This window comes from Sturnus vulgaris, chromosome 3 (assembly GCF_052056855.1).
Source record: "Sturnus vulgaris isolate bStuVul1 chromosome 3, bStuVul1.hap1, whole genome shotgun sequence".
Lineage (NCBI taxonomy): Eukaryota > Metazoa > Chordata > Aves > Passeriformes > Sturnidae > Sturnus > Sturnus vulgaris.
This window is the reverse complement of record NC_142245.1, coordinates 103,207,874-103,223,245: the sequence shown is the minus strand read 5'-3', so window position 1 is coordinate 103,223,245 and position 15,372 is coordinate 103,207,874.

The following is a 15,372-nucleotide window of genomic DNA, read 5'->3' as shown; positions in this document are numbered from 1 at the left end:
AATGTGAGAATATTCCTTTTTATGGTTTTGTTTTTCATTTCAATCCATCATCTCAGACACCCTTTATGGTGAACGTCTCAACAAACTGAGTCAGTATAAGAAGGCAAATGAAGTCTTGTCCCATGGGTTTGACTGCAGAATCCTATTCCTAAAGTATGTATTGTCTGTAAGACTGATCATTAATGAAGTTTTAGCTTGCCCTGTGCCTCAACTCTGCAAGATGTGCATGTGTACAATGCTGTTCAATAGAGTTAGGTTACTTCAGACTTTCTCAGCAAATTATTTGAAGTGCTCCAGACAGGATGCCTAAGGTAACTCTTTTAAATTAAGCAAGGTATCCTCATGAATTAGCATAGTAGCAGCTTCACTCAAATACCTCTGAAACCACTGGAATTTTTCCACTGACTTTGTGAGGTTTGGTTCAGGCTCTATGTAATCCCATCCAGGTATTGTCTGATGAGAAAACTTGGGTGTGCATCAAAATTCTCCCACATTTTGCAAAAGAGATGGGAGTGGGAGGAAGAAGCTGAAAGAAAAAAAAAAAAAGAATGGGAATACTTTCAGCAAGTAACATTTGAAACTGATCATCATAAGATGAAAGCCAGTATCTCACCAGAAGGGTGAAACACATCCAAATCTTGATTGAATAATTTTTGATCCAAGTTATCAAGATGCTTCATTCCTTCAAATAAAAATCATGCAAGTCTTGCTGAACTCAAGCAATTCAGAAAACACTCAGCACTTTGCAGAACTGAAGGAAAATACTTTTTGAGGGAAGACATCATCTCACAAATATGCTTCAGAATCACTTAGGGGAAGAAAGAAGTTTTAATATCATCAAGTCCAGCCATTAACCTATCACTGCCAAGTCCACCAGTAAACCATGTCTCCAAGTGCCATATCTACACATCTCTTAACTAAGTTCAGGGATGGTGACAACCACTTACTTCCCTGGGTAGCCTTCTCAGCACTTGACAACCCTTTCCATGAATAAATTTTTCCTAATATCTAATCTAAGTCTCCCTTGACACATGCTGAGACTGTTTCTTCTTGTCCTATTACTTGCTACCTGGGAGAAGAGCCTGAACCCCACCAGGCTACAGCCTCCTTTCAGGCAGTTGTAAAGAATGGTAAGGCCTCCCCTGAGCCTCTTTTTCTCCAGGCTGATGATCCCCAGCTCCCTCAGCTGCTCCTCATCAGACTTGTGTTCCAGACCCTTCACCACCTTCCTGCCCTTCTCTGGATATACTCCAGCCTCTCAATGTCCTTCTTGTACTGAGGGGCTCAAAACTCAACTCAGGATTTCAGGTGAAGTGTAACGACTGGCAAGTACAGGGGAATAATCTCTTTACTAGTCCCACTGGCCAAAAAAAGTGTCTTATTTTCAGACATTCATTTGAAATGGGTGGCATTGGTCTCATCTTACTGCAGCCACTAACAGAAGTTAGGCATTAAGCAACTTGGAACTTTTTTTTTGTCAAAGGAGAGATAGTATACCTTGGTAGGAGGTGAATTCCCTTCTAGGGGTGCCTATGTCTCATCATGGGCTGCTGGGACACTCTAGAAGATCTTCTTGCAATATACATATAACTGAGGTTAATTGAGATATAGCAAAGTCTGGGAATATTGGCACCTTTCTGCATGTTACATAAATTACTGCCCACTTTACTATGCAGATATTTGTGTCAGCTTTACAGGGTTGACAGAACTGTCCATTTAACATCCCACTTCCATTCGTGATTTTCATATGGGACTTGACCCAATTCTATAAAAACAATGGCAGCTGAATCAAGTATTGTGTCAAAACCAGAGCTAAGGAAACTTCAAACAAATCCCGTCTTGACAATCTCTGTCTTCACCAGGGGAATTCTACAGAATAAAAAATAAAAATAAAAATAATACATTTTAAAAAGAAGACAAACTACAACCATAAACATCAAATGATGAACTAGTGAAATTATAATGTTCCAGGACTGCACACCTAAAGAAGAAAATTTTAGCGACTAAAAACAGTGAATGGGGAGGAAATTTCTGAGGAAAAGATCACAAAAGAGAATGAAATGAGCAATGTAGTACAAGTATATCTTTAAAGAAAAAGCTGAATTATTTACTTAATCCTCTTTGCAGTGAACATTGGCAAACCTTGTGCTTTAATATGCTTTGAAATAGTTGTAGAGTACAACATTTACAAACTCAGATTACAGGTGAAACCATGCTCCTAACAAATTGAAAACCTGCAATACAAGTTAAAATGAAAATAGCTTCCATTTTTACATAAATCATTATGATACATAATGCATCATGATACTACATTATATACATAAACTTCAGACTTATAATATGTGAGGGATTTTTAAATGTTGCTTTTCATTCGTTCATTGGGAGGAATTAACTCTACTGGCCTTGAGATAGATTGAGGGCAACAGGAGGACGTAAAAGGCAGGGCTCATATTCTTTGGAGGCTCGTGGCTTTTACAGTGTTTTAAACAATCATGTTCTAAGGTCGATTTTTCAGGCTGTCTTAGTCACTATCTCCAGTCAAGGCTCTTGTGTAAATGGGGTTTATTCTACCCCGACAGTGTGCCTATTGTAACTTGGGGCCACCTGTTAGACAGCATGAAGTGTTGCCTAAAAAAATACACAATAAGCAGATTGTTTGTTACAGTTGTGCATAGACAACTGTATTAGTGTTCTTCTCACCATATGTCTATATAAACAGAGCTGCAGTGAGCTATTCACCAGTGACTCAAACACTGAAGAAGAAGCTTTTCTTAAAAGACCCAGGGCTTACAAGCATCGGCTCACCTGTTAGGCTTACAAGATATTGTGACATTGGTTTCAAATGCTTGGCTTCAAGGGACAATTAGTCCTTCAGAAGTTTCTGTAGGAAGGCTTCTTCTAGAAGCACAAAAAATAAAATCTCCATACAAACAAAAGAAAAAAAATATCCACCCCAAATCAACATACTCCATATTTGGTGGTTTTATTAGTGCAGTGTAAAGGGAAGGGGAGAAAAACTGGCTTCACAGAAGTAGTTTGACTGCCTTCCAAATTAAAAATAGTACTAGATCATGTTATAATACATACTTTAATTGCTGTTGTTGTTATCAAATACACCTTCATCCATGTGTCAAGACTATCTGAAGTCTCTCAGAAGATGAATTTGTGAGCTCAGTCATATCTCGGGTTCTCACAGTCTTAGGGAGAGTATCTCGGGCAGGTTTTTCTATTCCTTTCATTTTTTCACAAGGTGAGATTTTGAGGGAGGGCAGAGAATGAAGATATCTCTTTTTGTTCTGTGAAGGAAAAATGTTACAGTAAAAAAAGCAATAGACACCACTGATTGCCATGGTGTAAAAAAGGATAGGATAGGATAGGATAGGATAGGATAGGATAGGATAGGATAGGATAACATTAGAATAGAATAGAATAGAATAGAATAGAATAGAATAGAATAGAATAGAATAGAATAGAATAGAATAGAATAGAATAGAATAGAATAGAATAGAAATTACACAAATCTTTTAAAAGGTCCATGCAAGGATATTCAATTTTATAAGCCCAGATCTCAGTAGTGGTTTTGCAGTGTGACCATAAAAGGCACATCAAGGCCTAACAAGCTCTGTTCCACAACTGCCTGACAAGACTGGAGTATATTAATGTCTCTATGCCCTGTTGCTCTGGTAGCAGAGAAAATGAATGGAGCTAAAGCCTCTTTGGCTGCCATCCTACTGCATTAACTTGCCTCCCAGAGCTGCTGCAGGTGCGGGAGAAAAGCCCACTGCAGCCAAGTCTTTCTAGAGCAAAACAGAATGTGAACAGGAATCACATCTTGCTGCTCTGCTCCAGCAGCAGCCTCACTCTATTATTATGCTTTCCAAAGGTAAATTACTACATGACTATCCAGCATCTACAAAGAAGGAATTTTGGAGGGACTTGCAGCATTCTTCCTACACCACTAAAGCTCATACCAAACATGCAAAATACCTATCAGAGAGAAGAAAAAAAAAAAACCCAAACGGATTTTCATTCTCCAGTTTATTCTCTAGCATAGAACAAAAGAACTGTAGCCATTTATTTTCTAATGACTGTTGAAAAAGTTCGGTTCATGGCTGAACTCCTCTAAGCAGCACAGAACAACTGTTCTAGCTCCAAATGCATATTGAAATTATTTAATGTTTTAATTGTTTACTCTGATATTGTTTAAAAAGTAGCTATGCAGGTCTAGACTCCACTCAAAACAAAAACATTATGAACCCATCTCTGGTATTTTTTCTTGTCTTTTTGTTTGTTTGTTTGCTTTGTTTTATTTTCAGAAAGGCGTGTTTGCTCTAAGGAGCAGCTTTAAAGAGAAGATTTTAAAATATTCTGCTTCAAGGTTAATTAACCCACATGTTTTCACAAATTACCATGAAAGCTTTTTCCCTGTGCTGGCTTCCTTCTATTATCAAAAAGAATACAATGCATCCAGTTTTACAAATTATATTGGTCTCTGTTTGAAATAATTTTTTTTAATCAAACTATTGGGGGTTTTTTTTCAGCATCACTCTGTTTAATAGTTCTAAGTTCTTTTACTTCACTGTGGAACCATTTTTATATCCAAATGCAAGTTAGTATCTGAAGCAATACAAGTTTCCTTCTTTACCAAGTTAAAGATCCAATTAGTTCATGGTTAAATCAGTCCAGTTTGGAAGCAGTTTTCCTAATTCTGCATATAGACTTTGGATGGGTGCTGAAATTCATTCAGAATGGTAATACCCTGACAGCCTTAGCTGAGATGTTATTGTGCATTCAACAGTTATGGGGAGCTCCAGCCTCTAGGATATAGAAGCATAATAAATGGAGGAAGCCTGATTATATTTCATGAACAATTTTGACTCATCTTCTACAGTTAAGAGTAGCCATGAAGATACCATGGCACGATTTCTACTTTAGTGCCAGCAACCAGAGAGAGTTGTTGCTCTAAGCTTCAACAGAGAATAGTTTATGAAACTCAGGCCCCTGGCTAGCAAAACGGCAGAAGGGGAGTGAAAGCTGGTAACAGGCTAGGGAAGGATTCCTGTTTTCTTTACTCTTCCAGGATCCACTCCAACCATGCCAACTGATGGCCACCAAGCAACTTACATTTTGTATTCTTTTTAGTAAGACAGAGCCTATACTGCTCCTTTTCATTGTTAATCTAGGATTATCTGGGATTAAAACCACCATATCTATGAAAACATGCCCCATAATCCCACAATCTGCATCTCGTCTGCACAGCTCCCCCCACCCCAAGAAAGTTAAAAGTGCATAGAGAAGTTTTATGAACACTTTCTTGCAGAGATATCTAAAACGCTGCAACCATGTCTGTACCAAATCACACAGTCTCGGAAACAGCAAGAAGTGTGGGCAGGAAAAAGGGACTCAAGAGTGGTGGAAGTCCAGCAGCCTGCCAGGAGTGTTAGCTGGACTGCTCCACAACTGAACTGAAGGAGTTTATGTAAACAAGCAATGCAGAGGGATGGCAAATCTGGCCTCAAACCCTACTCCAGTATTGACACTTGCACAGTTACACAGTTCATAGAACTCATGGGGAATCCAAGTCTCTAGTGGAGACCAGTCCCAGCACAAAATCCTAAGTAGAAAAAGGGTGACATGGATTCTGTACAGTATCCAACTTGTGAATGGAGTGGCGTGTGTACATTTCCCTGTCAGAAGAAACAAAAGAGAATCCCCTTCCCTCCCCAGTTCAGTCTTGGGTTATATGAAATCTTTCATTTTGTTATCAAGGCTGTTCTTATACACTTAGTTTCGCTTTATTTTCTTATTTTAAAAATCTAATTACATTTATCATAGAAAATTTGAAAATTAAAATTTGAGGCATTTATTAGTAATGTTTAAATGAATGCTCGTTTTATTCAATATTTTGGTTTTGATGAGAAGGAAATAATTGAGAAAACAGGGAGTTTTCATATTTTAATCTAACGAGATTAATGTTTCTTCAAAACCCCATTTCTTGATGATTTTAAGATGTGCTACATGCAGATTTCCTCTTTTATCACAAATCATTGTTGAAAGTGCAGATTTCAGCTGCTGAAGAAATAATTGAATTTCCCAGTAGCAGTTTCTTAAGTTCATCTTACAGTTAAAGGTTTCCTTGAAAAATGAAGTAAGGTGTACAGTGTAATTATAAAAGCTGTTTTTATTCAATGCTAAATACAACTGCAGACCTATCTAATTCTTTGTGAAAATCTTTATATAAAATGGCCAACAGAAAAGTTGCAAGGCTATGCATGGCACCCCAGTCCATGGCCATAACCCTCTTTGCTTCACTTGGAACTTTAGGCTACATTCCTCTCCAGCTCTTCAAGAAGCTTTGCTCTGGGAGAGATGAGGACAAGGAATATAAGGGCACAGTGGCAAAGCAAAATCAAAAGGGGTGTGGCAAAGGCAGCCAGAACAGCTCCTGTAGGGCACTGTGCTAGCTGAGACGTCAAGTGCATGCATCAAAAACAGAGAAAGCAATAGGCAATATGCTAGAATTAGAAGCACTGTGTGTTAGCAGCAGACAGCCTAGCTTCACATTAGGCTAATGAATACATACACAGGTTTCAGGCCTGCTGGTGACATTCACACAAGATGATGAGTAGGAAAATATGTTTTTACTGAAACAAAGATTTTTATTGAAAATGTCAATGTTCGATTAAAAAAAAACTACAGAAAAGCTAAAATGCCATATATTAATAAAATAACTTCCTCCTTTATTTTACTTAAAACTTTTAAGTTGAGCATTCAGAGGTTTTGACTAAAAAGAAAAAAAAACGTGGGATGAAAAGCAGCAATGTATTTCTCTTTTTTTCAATTTGACAGATGTTTTCTGAGTTTTGTCACCTGACCGAAATTTTATCAGCTTCTTCATTTGCTTGTACATTAGCAGTTCAACACCAATCCTTTTAAGCTGTTAAATGACACAGGTCCTCTGTTATTTAGGTTGTAAATGCCCTGAATCAAAGCCTCTGTCAATGGAGGCCTGACAATATTCCTGGCATGCACATTATATTGAGAGCTTCCAGGCTGCCCCTTTAACATATACGTCCATCACTATTTGTTCAGCTTCTTCTGGCATCAAAGTTTATTAAACAAAAGAACAAAAAGAAAGTAAAACAAGAAAATTTGAGACTAAGGCCTAATTTCCTTAAAAGAGACTATTGTCTTCTGTGACATTTCTTAGACGTATTGCAGAGATTTCTTAAGATACTGAACAGATTACATCTCCCCTGTATCCACCAACAGTCTTGCTGTTAAAATAATTAACATTTTAGAAGATCATGAACTCTTTTGGGGATGAAACTGGCTGCTTTCTTTTGCTTCATTTTTTGTCTTCTGTGTGCCTAAATGTACACTGGAGTTCTAGAAATGCTTGGCTAGAGATGCTAGAGATCCACCTCACAGGCTATCTGTTGTTTAGCTCTATCCTTATCCAGCACTGCCCTGTGCTGTTCAGTGCACTGGGTCACCAGGACCCTGCTGGGATATATCTCTAGAGTAAGAGTTTGTTGTAGTTAGGCAAATTTTAATTAACTATTTGTATTAGAAATAGTGTGACCAGCAGGATTAGGAAAGGGCCCTAATGTACCCACCACAGGGTACTCTGTACTCACCACTGGTGAGGCTGAGCCTCAAACTCTGTGTTCAAGTCTAGGCTCTTCATGAAAAGAAAGACGTTGAGGACATGGAGCAAGTCCAGAGAAGGACAATGGAGCTGGTGAAGGGTCTAGAGCATAATTCTTATGAGGAGCACCTGAGGGAGCTGAGGGTCTTTAGCCTGGAGAAAAGAGGCTCAGGGAATACTCTATCACTCTCTACAACCACCTGAAAGGAGGTGTTGGTCAATTTCTTCTTCCACGTAACAAGCAATAGTACAAGACAAAACAGTCTCAATATGTACCACGGGAAGCTTAGGGAAAATTTCTTTAAGGAAGGAAAGGTTCATCAAGCATTGGAACAGGCAGCCCAGGGAAGTGTTGAGTCACCATCCCTGGAGATATTTAAAATATGGTGTCAATGGGGCACGTGGAGACATGGTCTGGTCATGAACTTGGCAGTTAATGGTTGGTCTCATTGATCCTAAATGTTCTTTCCTACCTAGATAATTCAATGATTCTACAATTACTGTGTGATTTAGGAGAAATCATAGAAAATCAACCTTCTGCTGAAAGTGATGCAATTTATCTTGTAGGTATTTAGGATCCCATCTGCAAAACACATCGCTTTATTCTACCAAAATAAAGACTCGATTTGGATTTTTAGTGGGATAATACAACCTTGATAGTGACATCAAAATCTTCCTGCACCTCGAGCCTGTTGAGGTATTTCTGTACAGTGAGTTTGTTGTAGTCAAGCAAATTTTAATTGACTATTTGTATTTGAAATAGTGAGTAAAATCTTGTCTAATGGGCTGTCTGGCCTCTGAATAGTACTGGGTATACCACCAGACTAAGGTGATAAACAAGTGACCCTACATTCATTTGAATTCACATCCACAACTTACCCAATACACATTTCCATGCAATAACAGAGAGAGGAATGGAGATACAGAACACAGAGTGGAAATTAATCCATTAACTATTTCCTCTTATTATTCTCATCACGTTTCAGAAATGTTGAATAACTTTTTACTTGAAATCTTAAAACTTTTTTAAAATGTTAGTGCAACCTTTTGATTCTTTCTTGGAATGTTTCTTGGTATAACTGATTAGTTAGCAAAAAATTACTATACTTCTCTATCAGTTTAGGAATAGAGAAATGGGATTAATAATATGGACATGAATTTTTCATGAAACATATTAGTGAAGACTGAAATTCAATAGGATATGTATTTAACTGTATCATTCCTTATTTTATATTTTTTGACCCATTTACAACATACTATTTCTGAAAAGTAGGCTTTCTAGGGACTAGCTCCACGATGTGGTACTTATAATTAGGTGTTGATATATCCATTTTAAACTAGAAGGCCTTATATTCCTGAAGCTGGCCATTCAAATTGTGAAGGAATACATGTGTACATACATACATATATATATATATATGAATAAGGAATATATTGATCCTAAAGTTGTCATGTATATTTAAAGATTCCAATTATTTTCACTAATATTCCTGTATTTACAGTATTTAAATTGAAGTGATTACATGCTGTCGATCAGGAAACTTCTCTGACATTTTGCCCACTCCTTACTCTTTCTGGATGGATGCTGGCCTGCATTTTGCTCCATGGCATTATATTGACTGCCGTATTTTCCATATTTTCCATCTCTGTGACATGATTTAGGCAAAGTTACACTCTATAAATCTATTGCCAGCTGTTATTTTCTGCCTTTCAAGCTTTCAAGAGGAGAGCCCATATTCAGGTTTCACAGCCAGGCAACAAAGGGCTTCCCCTGGGTACTCTGCTACTCTTTGAAAACCTGAAGCACAGGGGCTGTGGAGGCAGAGCGTTTAAATAGCAACATTCATTACCCTGGACGGAGGAAGAAAGGTCAGCCCCAGCAGCAAATCTCCCGCCGTAAATTTGCGAGAGACCCAACCTGCCCGGGAGAGCAGCACCGAGCCCTGTCGGGGCAGCCGCAGCGGGGCCCGTGCGGGGGAGCCCCGGGTGCCAGGAGCCGTAAGGGGAACAGTCACTCGGAGTGTCCACGGGTGTGCGGGTGGCTTCCCGCGGGTGCCAGGAACAGTGAGGGGAACAGTCACTCGGAGCGTCCACGGGTGTGAAGCTGGCTTCCCGCGGGGATCCATCCCTGTGCCCGGTGTTGGCAAACGCGGCCCGCAGCTTGCCCGGGGCCGCCGCAGCTGCTCCCATCGCCGCGGCAACGGCGGCACAATGGGCCGCAAACGCAGCCGGGGCCGGCCTGGCCTGCAGCGAGCTCGGCCTTGCTCCTTGCCCGCCCTCTCGCCTCCCCCCACAAAAAGAGTACACCCTCAAATACACAAAAGGCACAGAAAAGGTGTTATAGCCCGCAGCACCTCCAGGTCATCCTGGAGGCACCTCGCCATCCAGGGGTCCGGGCTTCGTTTTGGTGCTGCCTCCCCAGGCAGCAGGGCAGGTTTGACAGTAAAGGTTTGAAAAAATGAGAGCTGGATGTAAATGGGCATTTGTTGACTCTCTCCTGCCACAACTTCAGATCTCCATCACCACAGAACCATAAAATCATTATGGTTGGAGAAGACCTCTGAGAGCATCAAATCCAGCTGTTGATCCAACATCACCGTGTTCACCACTAAACCATGTCCCCAAGTGCCACACATTTTTTAAACACTTCCAGAGATGGTGCTTCCAAATGCTTCCCTGGGTCTGTGTGTCAGAGATTAGACTTCAGTTTGTACCTCATCACTCTGGGAGATGGAGGGGGTTCAGTCCCTATCTGAGGGCAGTCCTCCCAATTTTACAGCAAAATGTTCACCCTACAGCTTTATTCTGCTCTCAAATGTAACCGTTCTCCCCATAGGCTGCCAAAAAAGAAGGCATAGATAGAACACACCTCGAAATCCTCTTGACAGGTAACTGAGCTGTCTTGCAGTTGCTCACCAGGGAAAAGCAAAGGCAGCCTCTATCACATGTTCAGCTGAAAGAATTTCTCCCACTTGTAAGACCTCTACAGCTGTGTACAAACAAAGAAATCTTTATAAGAAGAGTGGACACAGTCATAAACTTGAGAAAATACAGGAGCAATGTCTATACGCAAATTAAAAAAAAAAATCCTCTCCTATTTAGTACAACACTAATTTACTAAAACATTTTCCCACCAAGCTGAAATATTTTCCTACGTCATTTCACTCTGGTTACAAACTCTACTTGCCATTCAGACAGCAAGTCCAGATACTGGGGAAACTTTATAGGGAAAAGCAGTGCTTCCTTTGAATACAGTCATGTCTTCTGCCCCCTGTGAGCTACAGAATCTTCAGAAAACACAGATTCTTACAACACAGCCCTTTCTCCATGGAAAATTATGCCTTTTGGGACCAATGTCTCTTCTTGTACAAGGTCTCACAACTTTTAGGAGCAATTGGTTCTTATTACACAAGCAAGAAACATTCATGCTTTCCTCAAAACCTCTTGGGAATCGGTGCCCCAGCAGAAATCTGTGTCCTTGTATAATTATATTGACTTACCAAATATCTCTAGAGGAATTGTGTGTCATGAAGTACAAATGCCCTTGTCTGATGATAAAGAACCATATGGAATTGTCTACTCCTTTTCTGCAGGAGTGTGTGTATGTATGTATGTATGTATGTATGTATGTATGTATACAAAATGACATGAGCATACCCTAAGGCATGGCAGGAAGTAATTAAGAAAAATACGTCCAAATGCCAGGTATGTCATCTCTATTGGTAATATGTCATATATGGTCCTATGGAGATCCAAATGAGAGCTAGACTCGTTGAGTTTGATATAATATATGTGCAATGAGTATGTATTATCATCATGATTTATAAAATGTACTGAAGCTCTTTGGAATGTTCTGAACTGAACAAAGTTCACTATGTGCAGAAAGAGGTTCTAAATAAGACATACCATACACATGCCATGTCACCACTCTGAATCTTTAAATTGAGCAAGTAATTCATTGCCTATATGTGCATTTTGCATCCCAGACTTAATTCTAAGAAAAAAGAAAGGAAGTGAGTAAGCTGTTACAGCCTTCTCTGCCTGCATTCCTGTTGCATAGAAGAACCAAAAGGAATGAGGAAGACAGTTCCAGAGCAGTGTAGGGACAAGAGACAAAGCTGAAAGGCAAAACTGGGGGCTGGATTTCACACCTGGCTCTGTATGTCAGTTGGAACTAGTAAATGTCCAAATGTCAGGACCGCAGGAAACATCCTTTGACCCTGGAAAACTTCCTGACACCACATATGAATTTGGGCTGCAATTAATTAAGTTACTTGTTATAAAAACAAAAGCTCTGTTAGATGACTTCTATATTTGTGTGGGTCTGGTTGCTGTAAAATTACCTTAAAAACTGAAATTGAAAGACCCTGTCCATTAGGACATGAAAAATTATTGGTAATATTTATTACAGTAATTTCAGTGGACTGTGTCTGGATATAAGTCCAAAACTAGCCTGGCATGGTGCTTCACATGTGGTTATGCACAGCTGTTTGCACTGATGCAGCTATGTCCCCTGACCTTCCAGCACAGCGTGGCCACATCCAGCCTCCTTACTGGGAGTGCTCTCCATCCCATGCTAACCCCCAGCTGTTCCAGACCACCGTCCCCATCAAAGCCCTGCTGGCATACATGCTGGCCTTGTAACTGTGGGGACCACCAGTGACCTGGGCCTCCTTCCCTTGCTAGCTCATACATAATCTAACAGATCCAAAGCCTAAATCAATAGGTCTTTGGTGGGAACGGGGACAGGCTCAGTTGGTCTTTCCCTGTTTCATTTTTCTAATTACATTCTTAATTTCTGCAGGTCTAATTATTTATAGTGCAATAACAACAATACCGAGATAAATAAAAAAAAGAAATAGGATTAAGAATTTCAAAGCAAACTGAAAACTCATGTATTTCTGAAAATGTATAAACCAGGTCATTCTGTCAAGGCCAAATCGTGCTCTCTGCACCTAGACAAGAATCTTGACTATTGTATCCAGGGCTGAGTCCATGGAATTGAGCTTCACATCTCTCAACTCAAGAGGCTACTGGAAAGCTCACAAGTATCGTGGAGAAAATTTGGGATGGGTCATAGTCTGAGGAAGGTTTTTAAAACTATTTTGTTTCATTGAAAGATTATTGAGCAAGAAAACAACATAGGAGTAGGGAAAGTTTGGTTACAGGATTGGGAAGAAAAAGCTTCTACTTTGAAGCTATGATATCTTATTCTTCAGTAGCTCTGCACAAGTCACTTGGTCCTTCTACCTTACCTGTTGACCTCAGTGCAGCAGGGAGCAGAACATATGGAGCATTTGGCAGTCCAAAATACTGAGGAAGCTTATCCATGGAAAAATACTTATGACTCCCATGCAGACAGTGGAACATCACAGATTTACTAGAGCCTAATGTGAAAGGCCCTAAAAATGTTGCTCTGCATGGGTGGGGTCATGTACACATAAAAAATTGTGGTAAACCCTGCACTGCATTGTCCATTTCAGTGGAGAAAAAAGTAAAACTGCCTTCCCCAAAGAAAGAGTTCACTGCAACTTAGGTCCTTATTTACAGTCCAGTAAAATGGAAAATATTCTTGCTGTTTCACTGGTCAGTTCACAGGTAATTGGTATTATTTTTGTTATTGCCCAATTTTTATTCCTTCTTCTAGCGTCTTTCTACTCTCTTACCTTGGTTCATGTATCAAAATTTTACATGTACTGCTCCTAGTAACAAAGCACAAAAAAATCCAAATATACTAGGTTCTACTTAGAATAGGAAGCAGGATTTTTTTAGTATGTTTGAAAAAATCAACACATTTCTCTTGTAATGTCTAATAACAAGCATTATTCTCATTTTACAGTTTATGCTATAAATAGACATTAACTCACTAGCCCTGATGAAGCATCTGTATCTCTGTGAGCTGAATCTTGCTTTGCATGTCCTGGATTGCACATCAGTGCACTGAAGGAAGTGAATCCAGATTTTTTCAAGATTCCATTGATGCTGTTGAGACTGCAATATCATTCGTTAGTTTCACTCAAGTGATTTGTCATTGAATGATATTTCCAGCTTTTGTTTTCTTACTTTTTTCCTTTCCTTTTACATTTTACTTTCTTCCTCTACAAAACTATGCCCAGTATAACAGGAGGATAAAATCGTAATGTTTACGTAATAACTTCTGCATTACACTTGTATGAACAGTGCAGATACTAAACATTAGGCAAATTACTGACACAACAATGCAGCAGTTCTTTCTGTGGCAAAGGATTTCTCTGGGAATGTTATTTTATTGTATTTCATTTTGTGCTTGTTTGTTTAAGGAGGAAGAACAGACATAGCTGTATTTCAGTTTGATTCAGCAAGCATTCTGGACTTGGTCCAGCAAATCATTTAAGCGTGTGCTTAAATGTAATGAAATTAAATTTAAGTTCATAATACTGCCTAGATATTTAACATACAGCATGGGCTTAAATGCTTTATACAAAACAGGACAAGAATGGTGAAAAACCGTAAAAATAAGGCCCATGCATTTTTACACACCTTTTTTTAAAACCCTAATACTGTTACAAGGGACATTTTCCACTGCCTATGCTATGAAAACACTGAGTAGTATCCCCTGACTCACCCCCAAAGCCAAATGACTTTACTTGATCTGACAATCTGACAGCTATATCCTGTGTAACTGCTAGTCTGGCCCTTTTTAAAAATATCCTATTAAGTGGAAGCTTTGCCTGGGCAAGGTATGCAGAAATGAGTCACAGGGAGTATATGGAACTTTCTCAGGACTTAGGGCTGTGCCTGTTGTAGCCAAAGGCTAAATCTCTGGTGGAACTTAGTAGTGTTCCTCTGAGTACATTCACTTTCTATACCAATCTCAGTTTTAGTGGGAAACATAAAACCAACATGAAAGTCATGCTGAAACACACCACAAAGGAAGGTGTGTTCTCAACCTGAGTTACCTAACCCAGGTAGGATAATTTAAGCTGTGGTTGTACAGCAATTTAAACCAATCTGACTCCTGACTGCCAGGGAGGGTGGAACCACATCAGCCTGCAGATAGATGGGCACTGGCTGTGCCACAGCCCTGTCTTCAGTCTGCAGCCAGGACAGACAAGGGGAGTGGGCACAGCCTGTATGAAATGCTAACGGTGCATAAAGCCCTCACTGCTTTAACTTGTCCATGTATAGATATGACTGAATTTTTAATGTGTTTTTGCAATTTAGACAGACCTACAGGACCTTTTTAAAGACATGGAAACTAAGTAAAGCTGACTGCTGTCCACAATAAAGGGAAACACAGTTCCTTCCTCAGGTTTACAATTCATGTTATATTTCCACTGTAAAGGCTCTTAACTCTTAGCTAAAGGAAAAGAATAATCAAAAGTTGGCTGTACTATTTATGAGAAGCTCCCAGCATAAAAAACAAGCTAACAAACAAACAAACAAACTGCTTTGTTTTGCAGGTTACATGCGTAGGAATTTATTTGTTGGCGTGTTTGTTTCTGCCAAGAGCAGAAACGTTGTCTTGAATTAGTCTGCAGTGAATCAATTTCTTTCCACAGAAGCATTAAAACCCTCTAGGTTTCATTCATTAACAGAATAATACATATGTTTTGCTTGGTAGTGTTTGTTTGAATTACAACCTCATGGAATTCAGAACTAAGCTAGTGTGGTTGCGAGGACCTGCTCAAAATTCTCAAAATTCCATTTTATATCATTTCTGCTATAAGAACTAGTTAAGC